A 14,516-nucleotide genomic window follows, 5' to 3' on the forward strand; every position below is an offset into this window, starting at 1 on the left:
AGGTTCCTCAGCAAATTTACTTGCTAACTTTAAAACCTGTTAGCCAAATACAACCAAATGCAACAAAGGAAGACCCCTGGAAAAAAATGAATATCCTAGATATTTTAAGTAAATATCCATCAGGAAAGAAGGAAAAGACAACTGAGATGTTGCCTGCTGGGAAGGATTGCCTGAGCAATCTTGTAACTTCTTGGTCCACAGGGAATCCACACCAGGCAGAGCTTTCAAGTTTGCCTCAGCCACAGGACACAATTACAGCTACTCCAAGTCAGTCAGTCACAGGACTCTATTTCCAAGCACACACAATCTAAGTCAATCTAGTTTCATGCAGAAACTTAACTATTTTGTAATTTCAACTTCAGCAGCATCTGCAGTATCAAATCTGCCCTTATGCGAAATCCTTTCAATCTCTGTTCACCAGGTAACAGAGAACCATTAGCAGAATTTAACATCTTAAGAGGACTAATTTCCTGTTTTAGTTAATTCATATGTCATGGTTTTGGTACTTGTTATATTGCAGCCCACCTGGTCCTTCGACTGCCTTTGAAGTATCCTTAAGGGAAGTCAAAGATTGCATCTTTTAGTATATTTTTTTCTTAAGGCAAATAAATACTCTTAAATCTTTCAGGCCTTCTTCATACACAGTGAAATGAAAAAAAAAGCAGCCTTTAAAAATGTACTGGCAGACACAGCACAATGAAGATCTTAGCACCCTAGCATTATCTTACCTTTCTCTTTTTCCTGCCTTGTTTCTCTTTGATGAATTTCAGTGAAGAGTGATTTGATCTGCTAAGTTTCTTTTGCAATATAACTGCTGCAAAAGCTTGTGCCCTCTTAAGGCTAAATTACCTTCATGCACCCAAATTGCATCTTTGTAGGTGTGCTGATGATAAAGCTTTGTGGTATTCTGGTTCAGCAAAGGAAGTTCCTTGATACATTCCTCACTTTTTATGCTTGTGAGGTGGAAAAAATTAATCTGTGGGGATATCTGCTTCAGCAATAGAGCTATAGCTGTTTTTAATGACACATGCTTTTACTAATATCAACTCAACCTTCTTGTTCCTGAATTCCTTCAGAAGTTTAGAATGTCTGTGGACATAAAACCTTGTACTCAGTACTGGCACATTAAATAAGCCAGTGATTTCAGTGGAGGCATAGAACATTTAAAATAAGAGAGGAATTATATTCGGTCTCTTGCTACTTCTTTACATAATGTTAATGCTGAGACATTTTTGGTGGTTTTTGTTGTTGTTGTTGTTGTTGCTATTTTTTAAGCAGTTTTATGATTAAGGTTTAGTTGAAAACAACTTTGGCAAAAATGGGTTGAGGAGGCTGTTCTGGAACATCCCCTTTAAAAAGGCAATGGAGTGTTTCCTTTAGGCATCTTTTCATTTTTTGGGATGCTACTGGCCATCAAAAATGCCCCGTATCTGGAAAACACAAACCTATTTCAACTTTCACTCTTCCCTCCTCAATATATATAACTATTCCAGAAAATTCCCATATTTAAAAAAGGCTGGATTTGTGAAGAAATACATACTTCTATTTTGACGTTTTGACATCTATATTTTTGTAAAACTGGGAGACGACAAAATGTTGTGAATATATTTTGCCCAAAAAGTTGTAACACTCCTTCTATGGTTTTGCTTTTTTCTGCTTGTTAATAAAGAAGCAAGTAAATGCTGTAAAATTAGAAGGGATTGGGACCTAAAATACTCCAGTGATGGATTTCTAGTAAAAAGCTCTACCTTTTATTATGATTTTATTTATTCACAAAATGTATGGTTGTCTCTCAGAACAGTGTATATCCACCTTAGGAGAAACAAACAAAAAAAACCCCACAAAACACAAACCAAACAATAATAAAGTCCCAAAAGTATTTGCTTTGGTTCTAACAGGTGCATACATTTTTCAAGTTTTCATACACTTGCATCCAACTCTCTTTTTTTTTTTTTTTTTTTTTTTTTTTTTTTTCCTTCAGAAATAAATTCTTCAAAGAAGATGTATGGATTAGTGCCTTTAACTGCTTAGTACCTTACATACTATTTTATTTTTAATAACATTATTTCACTGAAGTGAATATCGTTATCAATGACTTTGATTTCCAGTGCTGTGGACATGACACAGCTACTGCCACATTCTAACTAAATAAACACTGCCACGAAAAAAACAGTGCTGTCACTGCAGAACAACTTGTACTTGTCATAATAATTATAACTATGAATGAGATAAAAATATTAAGTGGACGCAAGCAGGAACTGCAGCTAAGTGTCAGCTGTTAGATGACAACCTTATGTATCAGTGAAGGCATGGTTGAAATAATAGATGGACCATAAGTGCTGCATAATACACACTTTGTGTACAAAAGTTAAATGAGCAAATTATTACCAAAAGATGTGAATACTGATTCACTTAGAATGGATATTGGAGATCCATATTTGGCCCTTAAATAAACACACTCCTCTACAAGTGATTCTGCTACTCCCTTTCTTGAGTAGAAAAGGTATTAAGATTTGACTCTGAGATAGGTGGACACCAGTTTGGTATCTTTACTGTAGAACCAGAGACTAAATACCAGGAAAAAGCCAAAACTCTGTCACTGGAAGAAGTCCCAACGTGTGATACCACCAGTGACAAAGCCTTTGGGCTTCTTACTCACCCAGTCTTAGGCTTCTGGTGAGCACAGTCAGCAAGAGAAACAACGTTCTTAAATCTTAGCCTGGCAGAAATTGATTGGGCTGCAGGACAAAGCTTTTGCAAACAACTCCTTGGATTTTCAAAGGGAAAGGTGTGTGTGCTGGCCAGCAAGGCTTCACAGTCAATGTCAGAGGCCAAGCCTCCTCAGCCAGGTGATTAAATCAAGGGGTGGAAAGACACGGAGCCAGCTGCCAACCCTGCAGCTCAGTAGTAGATTACTCTGCCCACTGTTGCTCAGGTGTTTTGTCCAGATGCTGATTTATCCTTTCTGTTCACCGTGTGTCTCTGAAGAGGGAGGATCCCCCTTCCATATAACTTTTTGCACAGTAGGTCTGTTCTCCCTCATTACAATGCTCGTGCAGGGGATTATCCTGGACATGGACTCCTGAACTTCTTCAGTTGAGCTCAGGATTCTGGAGGTGCTGCCCAAGTGCAGGATCTTGGCCCTGGAGGACACTCAAATAAGCTTCACACACCTGTGGTATTTCAGAGAGGGAAAACCCAATTTCTCCAGGATCATACCATATTTTGCCTTTTGAATTTGATCAAAGCTAACACTGTACATATGCATGCAATGAAGGCAACTTGGAATTCTCAGTGTTGCTACTGGAACACTTTTATTTCTATTGAAACCTGGTATGTTAATACCATGCATGAAAAATAATTTTTGGAATTAGATGCATTTAATTTTAAATGACAGACAAATCTAACAAGAGACATAGAAACTATTACTTTAGACATTTATTGTAATTTCACCAAATATTTAAAATATCTGTGAAGTGGATTCATCTGATGATCACAGAATACTTTAAATTCCATTTGTTTCTAGCAAAGACTTTAAAGGGCCATCTAATATATTTTTGGAAAAATAATTATTAATAATGTCCATTAAGGCAATGTATCCTTTTATTATTATTCAAAAACTAACAAAAGAAAAAGCAATTTGGTTTTAGACCATGCAATTAGTAAGAGTAAAATTACCCTGCAATAATTTTAGACAATGTCAGGTCTGCTTCTGTAAACATATTAATAGCTGAGTATGCGTGTTGAGTCATATATATAATTATTCCCAGAATGGCTGCCTTCCAGGCGTGTAGGGCTGAGTCCATGTATAACTCTTCACTTTAGGGGCATGGTATGGGCAGCAATACGCTTCCATCCTGGCTGGCGGCATAATCATAATTGAATTAGGTGAATTTTTCAATGTGTTTTGCATATCATTTGAAAATAATAATAAAAAAAAGAAAATCAGACATTTCTCATGGTGGTTTTTGTTTCCTTAGTTCTCCTTTCCAAAATGCCTTGTCTAGTAAATGCCCCTTGAACTGTACCTTTGGCTTTAAGAAAAGTAGATTCTAACAAACAACTGGGCATTCACTGGCTGATGCTTTTGTAGGTGCACTGCAGAAGAGAAACCTTGGCCCAAAAATCTTTACTTTCTAAAAGGATTCTAGGATTGATGTCTCAGATCAAGCAATAGAAGTTTAAAATCTGTTTTTTAATGAAGAGCTAGGATTTGGCATTACTGCTGGAAGATAAACTTTTATGCCTTGCAGTTACAGCATTCTTATCATTAGCTTTATCTTTATAACCTACCTCTTAAAGAGCTGTGTAATTTAAGTCGATAGGGGTATCTGAAAGCTCTCTTTATTGCCTGTAGTTCTTTCTGTAGTTTCAGTTTCATGGCTACAAAGAATATGATCTCTAACTACACTTCTGTTTTTACTGCCCTGTTTTATCAGACAAACTGCAATTTTACACCTTGTTAAGGAAGCAAGGTGAGAAGAAAACCACATTATACTGTTGACAAGGAAGATAAGACTATTATTTACCTTGACATTTCTGAGCAATAATATTCTTCATGTAACAGGATAAGAGATAAAGCATATCCTGCAGTGATAATGCACAGACTGAAAGGAACTGGCTTTCACATGCTATCAACACCAGTAATGAAACTGAGCCCTAGTGCAATAATCCTATATTTCAGCCAGCCCAGAACGGACTATTGGAGAAGAAAGCAAGCCTTTAATTCGGTCAACTAGAGTAAACACATTTTATCTGTGCACTGCAGTGAATCATAGTCAATTTATTTAAGTGACTGAATGAAACAGGGTTTGTTTCTTCTGCATTTTGTTTGTTTGTTTGATTTTCCTTGCTCTGACCTGCAGGTAAAGGCCATCTGAACAGGCAACAATACAATGCACACTAATGGTGGCTGGTCCATGACACTGTGTATCTGCAGACGCTGCAAGATGCCTTCCAAGTTTAATGTACTGCAAAATACTGTTTCACAAGAGGATGTTCTTCACAATGAATTAGCCACTGTCACTTCTTCCTTGGAGCAAAATGGCACAAAGCTGGAAATGAAATTTTAGCCCATGTGAGGAATATGAACATACAAGACTGAGACATTCAGATTCTGTGATGATGACTCTTAAGATAAATGCCTGTTTGAAATATACCACAAAATGCATAAAATATCACAAACTAAATGTCTCCAGAAAAAAAGTAATTATACTCAAGTTTCTATCAATATTTAAATTTAATTTCATAATAGTTTGTATTATGTGGTGAGATTATGTGGTCATTTACCTTATAATAATGTTCTTTAAATTTTGCAAAAAAAATTAAAAATAGTCAATAAGGCTCCCACAAATTATCTGGGAGATGACTTGTCCCCAAGGCCTCTTCTTCCCCTTCTCCCCACCTCCAATTCACCCTAGAATGTTCTTTTTATTCTTTTTGTAGCAGCTTTAAATTGAAAATTCCTCATAGTTCTTCCCCCAACCTCTCTTTACCAGACAGCCAGAGGGCGAGGTGTATTAATAGCAGCTGCATGACTCAGAGCTGGTAGCTCGAGTGGATCCCTTTGCACTGAGCTTTGCTGTTTGGCCTCTCTGCTTGGGTTGCCACTGAGCTCAGGGAGCACCTTCACTTCCCTGCAAATAAAAATAAACTGAGAAAGCACAGTGGGGGCTGGGATTGCCTCAACCTCTCTGTCCTTCAGAAGGATTCTCCTTACTGCTATTTTCTTCTACATTCCCATTAGGACTGAGTATTAAAAAAAAAAAAAAAAAAAAAAAAAAAAAAAAAAAAAGAAGGTGTGATGCTATCCACCAGCGTGACTGTTTCACACGACTGAGTGATGAAAAAAAAGAGAGAACGCCCATCACTGGGACGCTATGGAGGAGAGGAAGAGGGTCAGTGCTCTCCACTCCCACTGCATTCCACGCTCTTTCCCTGAAGGCATCCCTGTTCTCATGAGCCATCACGGCTCGACCCTTCCCAGCCCGTGGCTCACCACTCGCCCCCGGGGCTGGGGGCACCGCCGGCCCCAAGCACACGCCTCACAAAAAGGCGGCACCTACGCCTGGCGGGGCTTTGGACGGAAAAAAGAACCCAACAAAACACCAAAAAACCCACGCCGCCAGCTCCCTCTCCCTAGCTCAAGCCTTTTTTTTGAGGTTTGCCTTTCCCTCCCGCCCGCCCGCGCCAACGGGAGAGCTGCTTCTCCTCATGCCCCCGTCCCCTCACGGGAGCCCCTCGCGGCCGCCGCCCCCGCGCCCCTCCGGGCAGCGGCTTCGCGCCGCGCGCCGCGCATGCCCACCCGCCCGCGCCGCGCCTGCGCAGTGCCCGCGCAGGAACCCACATCTGATAGGGGGGGAAAATCCGAACGGCGGCGGCGGCCGCCATATTGCGGAGCTGTCACCGCGCACGCCGCGCTCCGCGCCGCATCCCCCGGCCAGCAGCGCGGGGCCGCCCCGCAGCGCCTCTGCCCCGCTGCCAGGGGCCGGCGGGGGGGGACACACCGCCCCGCCAGCAGCGGAGAGCGCCGCGCCCCGAGCACCCCGCCCCGGGGGCTCGTCCCCCCCCTCCGCTCGGCGCCGCGGAGGGAGCGGATCCCAGGTGAGGCGGGGGGTGCGCGGGCGGGCGGCGGGGCCCGGGGGGCAGCGCGGGGGCGGCACCCCGAGGCTGAGCCCGCCCGCAGCCCGCGGTGGGCGGGGGGCACCGGGAGACTTGTTGCGGCGGCGGGAGCGCGGCACCGCCTCCGCCCGGGAGCGGGACCGGGACCCGGCTGGCCGCGTTCCTGGGGGCGCCCCGGGAGCGCGCCCGGCGTGCCCGCGCAGCCCCCCTGCATTATTGATATCCCCGGCGGCGCGGCTCGGGAGCTCACACCGTGCTAGGGACATGTGGCAGCCGGGTCGGGCCGGCTGAGCGCGGCGGTGTGGGAGAATAATAAGGAATTACTTCATAAACAAGTGCTGTGGAGCATCTGTTGCTGTCTATTGTTTTCGACAAATGCGCGTTTTTTAAGAGTCCTTAAGTACTGACCGACGTAATGGGCGCAGCGGCCCTGAATGAGCCTTTGTGCATTGTTTTTTTTTTTTTTTTTTTTTTTTTTGAATGGATTAATGTTTTGTAGAAGTCGTGGGCATTTGTAATTAACCTTGTCGCTTAAAGTGTAGCGCAGATAAGGGGGTTTAGTTTCAACTTCGTGGAATTCGCTTGTCTTTTGACAGTTTCTTAATCTGAAAAAAAAAACCACCACCCAACTCTTTGGACTCTATGCCAACACAACTAATCACTTTACTTGTAAGGTGCTATTAAGCTGTCTTTCCCAGTCTGTATAACACCCTAGACAAGTATTTCGTGTTCCTCTTTCTGGTACAGGCTTTTAAAAAAAGATTCCATTTTTAAAACCGAGTTACGGGAGTGGCGTTTCTGAGTTTTAAGCAGCTCTGTCTCTGTGGCTGGTTCGTGTCAGGCTTCAGATGTGTCCCGGCGTGTCACTCAGGTTTGTTTCCATTGGAGATGTCGCTGCGTCTGCCACGGGAGCGTTTTTGAGGATGCACAGCCCCTCTCACATGGAGAAAGAAGGTTGTGGAGAAGTGTTTGTTGCTGTCAGCTCTGGGTGCGTTGGCACAGCGCTGCCGGGCAACCAGCGTGTGTTCCCAGGGAAGATGTGGAGTTGGTGTACAGTAACATTATGGCTATCGCCGTGAAGTTGTTTTTTTTAATCATTAACGATGGGACGAGGGATAACTGTTTATTGGGTTGTAGGACTTACCTCTGTTGATCTATTGATTTAGCATAAGAGGGACTGTGAGAAAAATAAACTGCGAGTCGGTGCGGTGTTCCCAGATAAGCGGCCTCCCAGCAAATGGCAATGGCGAGGCGGTGGCGTGTTTCCAGGCTTTGTACTGAAGTGACACAGTTGTTCTGTTAGGTTGGGAAACTGGAGAGCAAAAGCGAAACATCTTTGGGAAATGCATGAAAAAATGACATGGTGTGACATGTCTGGAGCTGTCCAGAGGATTTTTATTGAGTGCTGGCTCATAGAAAAGGCATAAAAGTGTGTGTAGAGATGGCAAGAAGAGTTCTGTTCAGACTGTTTCTACCATTGCAGTAGAGAGCATTGCAGGGCTATGGTAATAGTATTGCCAGAAAAAGGTTGTTTCACAGAAATCTGGGTAAAGCCTTAAAGAGAGTGAGAGCCGCAGAACCAGGAGGGTAGGACGTGGAGATGTTTTGACGTGAGAAGGCTGCTCCTGGCAAAGTTCCTTTAGCCTTTGGCAGGATAGGCCAGCGGCCTTTCTTCTCCAGCAGCCTCTCTGCGCTCTTTGAGGAGGGCGCCTCTGTCGGCAGAGGTGAAGGGGAGAGTTGTTGGAGGCATTACCTCTTTCTGTTGGATGTGTTAAAGACATCAAAGCTGTCCTATCGCTTTATATCGCATTAGAAGTCTGTGGGAGTAGAGGAAAGGGAGGATTTTCAAGTCTGTAAATGTAAACAAAGCTTTATACCAACTTGTGGAGAAAGAGCTGATTGTGGAAAGATACTGATCCATTAAAGCAGCATCCAGTGTATCCTGCATGCTCAGCAAGTTTGCTGCAGAGCTGAAGGAGCCTGGGTAAACTCTTTCCTTTCAACACTGAAGAACTGCATTTGGTGGCTAACTTTACCAATAGGCTAATACTTAGCTGTACTTTGGATTTAAAAAATATGTTTTTCCTTTCTGCTTTAGATATTTATTAATCACTCTGTGAAGTGAAGCCTTCAATGGATGTAGTACAAAGAAAAAGAAAAATGACATTGTCCCAAAAAGGCCGTTAATAATCTTTACACTAGAACATTGCAATTTAAGAACTCCAGCTAGTGAGTTCTTACAGGACTCATACAAATATGGAGAATGAGATGAGTGGCCAGTTCAAACATTTCCTTTATTTTATGGAGCTGGTTGTAAGAGGCTTAACAGCGTCATTCAGAAAACACAGTACTTGACTTTGAGATGAGATATACCCAAAATTCTGGGTACTTGTCCTATTTCTTTGCTAGCTGTATGTTTAGAGAAAGAACTATTGCACTTGGAAGCAACAGCACTTCTGTCAGTTTATATTCGTGGTTTCCATTTTTGATGGAGCATCCAATGGACATGGTAAGATTGGCCATTCTTTTGTGGGACTCTTCAGAATCTTTGGATTATTTCCCTTAGTGCCTTTGTGGGTACTTGAAGTTAAGGTTGCTAAACTCAATAAATATTAAGTGTATGTAAATTGTGTAGCACATCTAAAATATAGCAGTTTATTAACTGGCAAAACTGCAAGTAGTGAACAAATATTCTTTGACTAGTATGAAGTTGCTTTTAGTTAAATACTGTGTTGGCAGCTGCAGCTGAAGTTCACAGGAAGTCCAGTTCAGAAGAAGTACTTCACTCTTCAAAATGTATTTTCCTATAGATTCATTGAACACATAAGTTGTACTAGTTCTATTGCAGTTATTTTTCAGAGAAAGCAAGCTTTTTTTAGATGTTTCAGAGAAGGGAGGGTTGGGGAATGGTAATTTTCAGGAGGGAAATATACAACACGAGAAAAGTTGGCATGTAAAACTTTGCGTGTGATGTCTAGCAGTGGTCAGATCTCAATTTTTGTGTATTAGGTTATTAGGTGTACGATTCAGAGGTGGGTTGATTTTTTTTTTTTTTTTTTTTTTAAGTGTGTGTGTGTGTGTGTGAAATAAATGACTTGTTTCAGTTCCTGCCCTGGTTTGCTTATATTGCAGACAGCTGTGTAGGAGGTTGCTCTGTCCGTCTGAAAAAGATGTATGCAGAAGTCAAGTCTGTGACAAATGAACTTCTTGGTTGGATTGCAGCAAGTGTGTCATTAGGGAGCTGTTGGTGTGAGGGATGTTTGCCCTGCAGACATTCACAGACTGCTTTGGAGTAAAGACACGTTTTTGTAGAAATCTGAGACCAGTTAATCAGGTCCAGTGGCCTGTGAGTTGCCTGTTGCTTCCACCACAAAGATCTAAAACTTTTAGATACCACAAAAAATGGAACGGGAGAAGACTTTGAAAAGAAAATGTATATTAATTTTAAATAACTTTCTCTTAATAAACAAATGAGTTGTATTGCTGTGGATAAAGGTCTGTGATCCCTGGCATCTCTCTGTATTTAGGGAAATAGATGGCAAACCTCTTGCTCAGGCTTGGGAAGGATGCTGCTGGAGGGGCTGCTTTTGAGAGAGGGTCCTGAGCTGTCAGATAGGGATCCTACTTTTGAGTGTTGTTTCTCTGGCAGCCGAGCACGCTGCTGGAGCTTTCTGCCTGCTACCCCCTCCTCACCTTACCTCAGACCCATGGCTGTGTGTATGAATGTTTCTTTTGAAAACAGCTGCTGCATAAATTATTTGACAGAATTTTGGCATCAGGCGTTTTATGCACCATCATTTTCTGAAGAAAGCTTTCATTGTCATCTTTCAACAATTGCTTTATTTGTTGCTTTCTGTGCCATAACTAGAAACATGGATGATACTGATTTAAAAATCTCAACTGCCTTGTAGTGAAACAAATTGAAATCACAGCTTTTTGTTTCAAGAGAGTTCTTGATGTTCTGGATGACTTTTATATCTGTTTGTGATGTGGAGCCTGCTGATACTTTTGTTGTTTTGGTCCAGAGTCCAGATTACTGCATACACTCCTGAAGGTCCTGAGTGTGGTAGCAGTAGGAATTCTGCAAAGTCACATCCCTGTTAGTCTTGGCTCGGAAGAGGGACTTTTAGGATTTTAAAGGCTGAAGTGATGAGCCTTTATGCCTAGTAGGTCAAGCTGGTTTCAGAATGCAGGAATCAAAAGGAATATCATTCCCAATCCCAGTTGACTGGGGTCTTTTTTGCTGTTGGATTTTTTTTTTTCTCCCCCCACTATTTGCAATTCCACTTCCCATGAGTGTTAAGATAAAAGTAAGTATAAGTAATTAGTTGCTTCAAAGTTAAAATTTTTGCATCTGCTAAATATAAATTTGTCTGAACTGGCATTAGTAGCAAAAGTGAACTGCCACTCCAGTAATAACAGTAGAGATACACAATATTTTGGCTGGCTGCAATATTTGATTTCATTTGGCCCAGTGTTTCCCTCATGTTTATTTTGTTTTTAATGTTAGCTGGTGCCAATAATTGGGAAAGATAGGGTGATTTTTGCTTTTTAATCAGTGCTTATTCGGTGTCAATGTTTGCAGTTTTAAGATCTGTGAACTTCTTGGTTTGTATATATAATAGTTATAATGTGTTTGTGTGGATGTATTGTTTCAAAATTGCACAAGGTTTTGAATATGAAAGCATATTCAGGCTGACACAGGCTGTTTTTTGTATTATATATAATAAGGCTGACACAAGCTTGTTTTTGTATTATATTTAAAATTAAAACAATGGAAATAAGTTCAGCATAGTTGGATATAAATTTTTATTTGGCTAGATTTTTTGAAAGAACGTACGGATTTTTTTTTACTTTAGTAAAAGATATTATGAGCAAACGCTTAAACAAAAAATACATGGGATGCTGTTTGTTTTGCATGGATTTTTTTTCTGTTGCTCATATACTGTGATAATTTCTCAGGCCTATAGGATCTGTAGGACTAACAGTGAGACTTCATTTTTATTTAGTTTTATACATAAGAGGATTCTTGCTTTTTACTGATAACTTTGTTCTCTTGCATGCAAAAACATGTCTCCCAGTTGTGGTTTAATGACATAAGATTAACCTGTAAAACTCTGTAATCACGTTTTTGATTTTTAAAGTTAACTTTAGGTTTTAAAGCAAGTTTTCAAATAAATGGTTTATGGTTTGTTGATAGTATTATAACAATATGCTTAAGTGAATCCCAAAGCAAAAATCAGGGACATGTTTATGAATGAACTTGTAGTGATAAAATATGTAAGGGTATGACAGTCACTGTAGAAATTGCCAGACGTGTTGTCTCTTAGAAAGACCTCAGAAAGAAATCATTGGTAACAGATCTTGATCCTGTGCCATGTGCTGTCTTTGCTCTCCTGGAGACTGGACTCCCTTATCAGTCATCTTACCATACCCCTTCTCCTCAGTGCTGTGTGAGGAAAGGCACGGGAAGGTGGCTGTGCTACTTTCTCTTCCTTTTGGGACTGTTGAGTTGGCACGCTCACAAAATGGTGGATGCGAATCTAATTTAGCTTTTGCATCGTTAATTAACTGAGTGTAACTCTAGGGCTTCAATCTGCCTTCAGTTTTTCAAGCATTGAGCCTCTGCTGTCAGAGGTGAGCACAGGGATTGCTACAGCTTGGAATCCTGCTAACTGTTAACAGATATTGGAGCCAAGCTTGTTTTGGTTTCTCTTATTCTCTTGAATTTTTCCAAGGCATGCATTAGGGAAAGAAGGGGGAAGAGGAGGCAGTCTTTTCTCTAAAAGAGAAACATGCTGTTGAATTTTTATCAAAAGCCATTTTTTTTTCCTCCCCAGGAAGCTTTTGTGGATAAAAGCAGGGGAGAGGAATAGAGGAAAAGTGTATTCGTGATGTTCAAGAATATATTTAACAGTATCTTAGAACAGTAGTCTTACTGCTGATGTCCAGGTGTTAGAAAGATAAATGACTTGTCAGTAGAATTGTCTTATTAAGGTTTGGGGCTTGACACTTTTCAAACATCTCAGATCTAGGGGAAAGTTAGCAAAGTTTGGGAAGAGGGATGTTCCATTGATAGTGGGCACAGGGAATGCAGAATTCATGAGCCACAAGGACATTTGGCAGAACTCCCAAGATAAGGAAGAAACAAACAAAGCCAACTCAGCAACTGTGTTGAATCAGCCCCAAGTGGAGAAAAGGTAATTCTGGCAGGGGGAGACTGTGGCCACAACCCGGGGCCCACTGACTCCCTAAGGCAGAGGGGAATGGCTGAGCATGTGCTGGATTGGAGAGAGGGGAGAGAATCATTGAACAGTAGAAGGTAGAATGTTGATCAAGAAGAGTGCCATGTAACCTGTAGCCAATAAACTGTGATTTCTCTGCCAAGATGTCTGAAAGGTGTAAAGTTTGGATGGTTGGGGTGCCAGCCTTTGGTGGGCTCCCACCCAGCCCCCTGCTCTGTGCACGTCAGAATAAAGAAATGGGAATGCTCAGTGCAGAAATTGGCGCTGCACATCAGGCAGCGAGCCGCATTTGGGACATGACTGGTACTGGCCAGTTCTCCAGAGTATCTTCTGTAATTAAAAAAATCAGCTGGAGTGTAATTGTCTATATGCTAGGCATAGAGTGTTTTAGAGTTGGGCTGCTTTAGTTATATCATAATGAATGTAACTTCAAGTTAGTGTTCTAAGGTTTTCAGGATTCTGTTAAGCACAGTTTTGTTCTGTATCTGAATTATGCCATTAGATGTCTCTTTCTGTAATCTTTAGTCTTAGTATTTGTTTTCTTTACCAGCCAAAAACATTTATGCTTCTTAAATTTTGTTTTCATCCTTTATCTGTATTTTTAGTCTCTTTTCAAACATATTTCTACAGATTAGAAGTAGTAATATAAAGTGATAGTGCACCTTAAATTGCTGGGCAAATGTTTCTAATATTTACTGTACTTTTATTGCCAAGAAGCAAGGAAAATTTCTTCTGTAATTTTTATATAAGAGTACTTCTTCATTTTTCTTTATGACTGAAAGATCAGTTGTACAAAAGCTTGTTTTTGATAACTGGATTGCTCTCAAGTATTCTGTTTTTCTCTTTCTTTTAAGCACTTCTGAAGATTTTATTCATCTGTTGCAGCTGTGGAGTTATAATACTGAAATATCAGATTATTCTGACTACCATGTCACGCTCATTTTTCTTAGTACAAGTGTAATTCCAGTTAATATTGTTTTTGAAGGCAGTGCAGTCTTTGATGCTCCTTGCCAGCCAGGAGCAGTCTGATTTGTGGAAGTCATTACTGTAAATGTGTGCAGGAAGGTGACCAGCTGCTTGCTCTGAGTTAAAAGGAATTGAAAAGGAGATAGGGTGATATCTGCCAATAATGTTGCAAGGGTATTTTTCCAAGGCATAAAAACTTTTTTGGAACAGAAAACAGTACTGAATACTTTCATCACCACATAGACATAACTTATACCATTCTGCTTAAAAAGAAAAAAAAAATCTCAGTTATTTTAAGCACAGCAGAATTTCTTCCTTTTTTACTGTGTTGGTGTACTTGTATTTCTTTTCATTTGGGAAAAATTACTGTCATTCATTTGCTGAGAGAAACAAATGACTTTATGGCCAGGATATAAAAGTTTTGATGCTTTAAAATTATTAGAGCAGGTTTGTCTTCATGATGTTTCTTGTAAATAATGTTAGAGGTTTTAATAGTAGCTGATATATAATAACAAAACCTTTAAAAGAATTTGTAGCACTTGGGGAACTGTCATCTCTTTATTGTAACATTACTGCATAAATGTTCTACAGAAACCTGAAAGGATGTTACTTCTTAGAGGCCTGTTGATTCTGGCACTGGCTAAATTAATTCCTCTTTCTATATATCATCTACTTAGAAGTGTA

At 40.8% G+C, this 14,516-nt stretch overlaps 1 protein-coding gene across 2 annotated transcripts in view; it reads left to right on the forward strand.

The window, feature by feature from the left end:
• Positions 1-6,474: 6,474 nt before the first annotated feature.
• Positions 6,475-14,516, forward strand: part of RDX (radixin) — a 37,026-nt gene continuing 28,984 nt past the window's right edge. For both annotated transcript variants that reach the window (XR_014589396.1, XM_083855635.1), the window contains exon 1: positions 6,475-6,603. The gene's annotated coding sequence lies outside the window, so the exon portion shown is untranslated. The remainder of the gene's footprint in view (positions 6,604-14,516) is intronic.

Source organism: Zosterops lateralis, assembly GCF_965231275.1.
Source record: "Zosterops lateralis genome assembly, chromosome: 2".
Taxonomy (NCBI): domain Eukaryota; kingdom Metazoa; phylum Chordata; class Aves; order Passeriformes; family Zosteropidae; genus Zosterops; species Zosterops lateralis.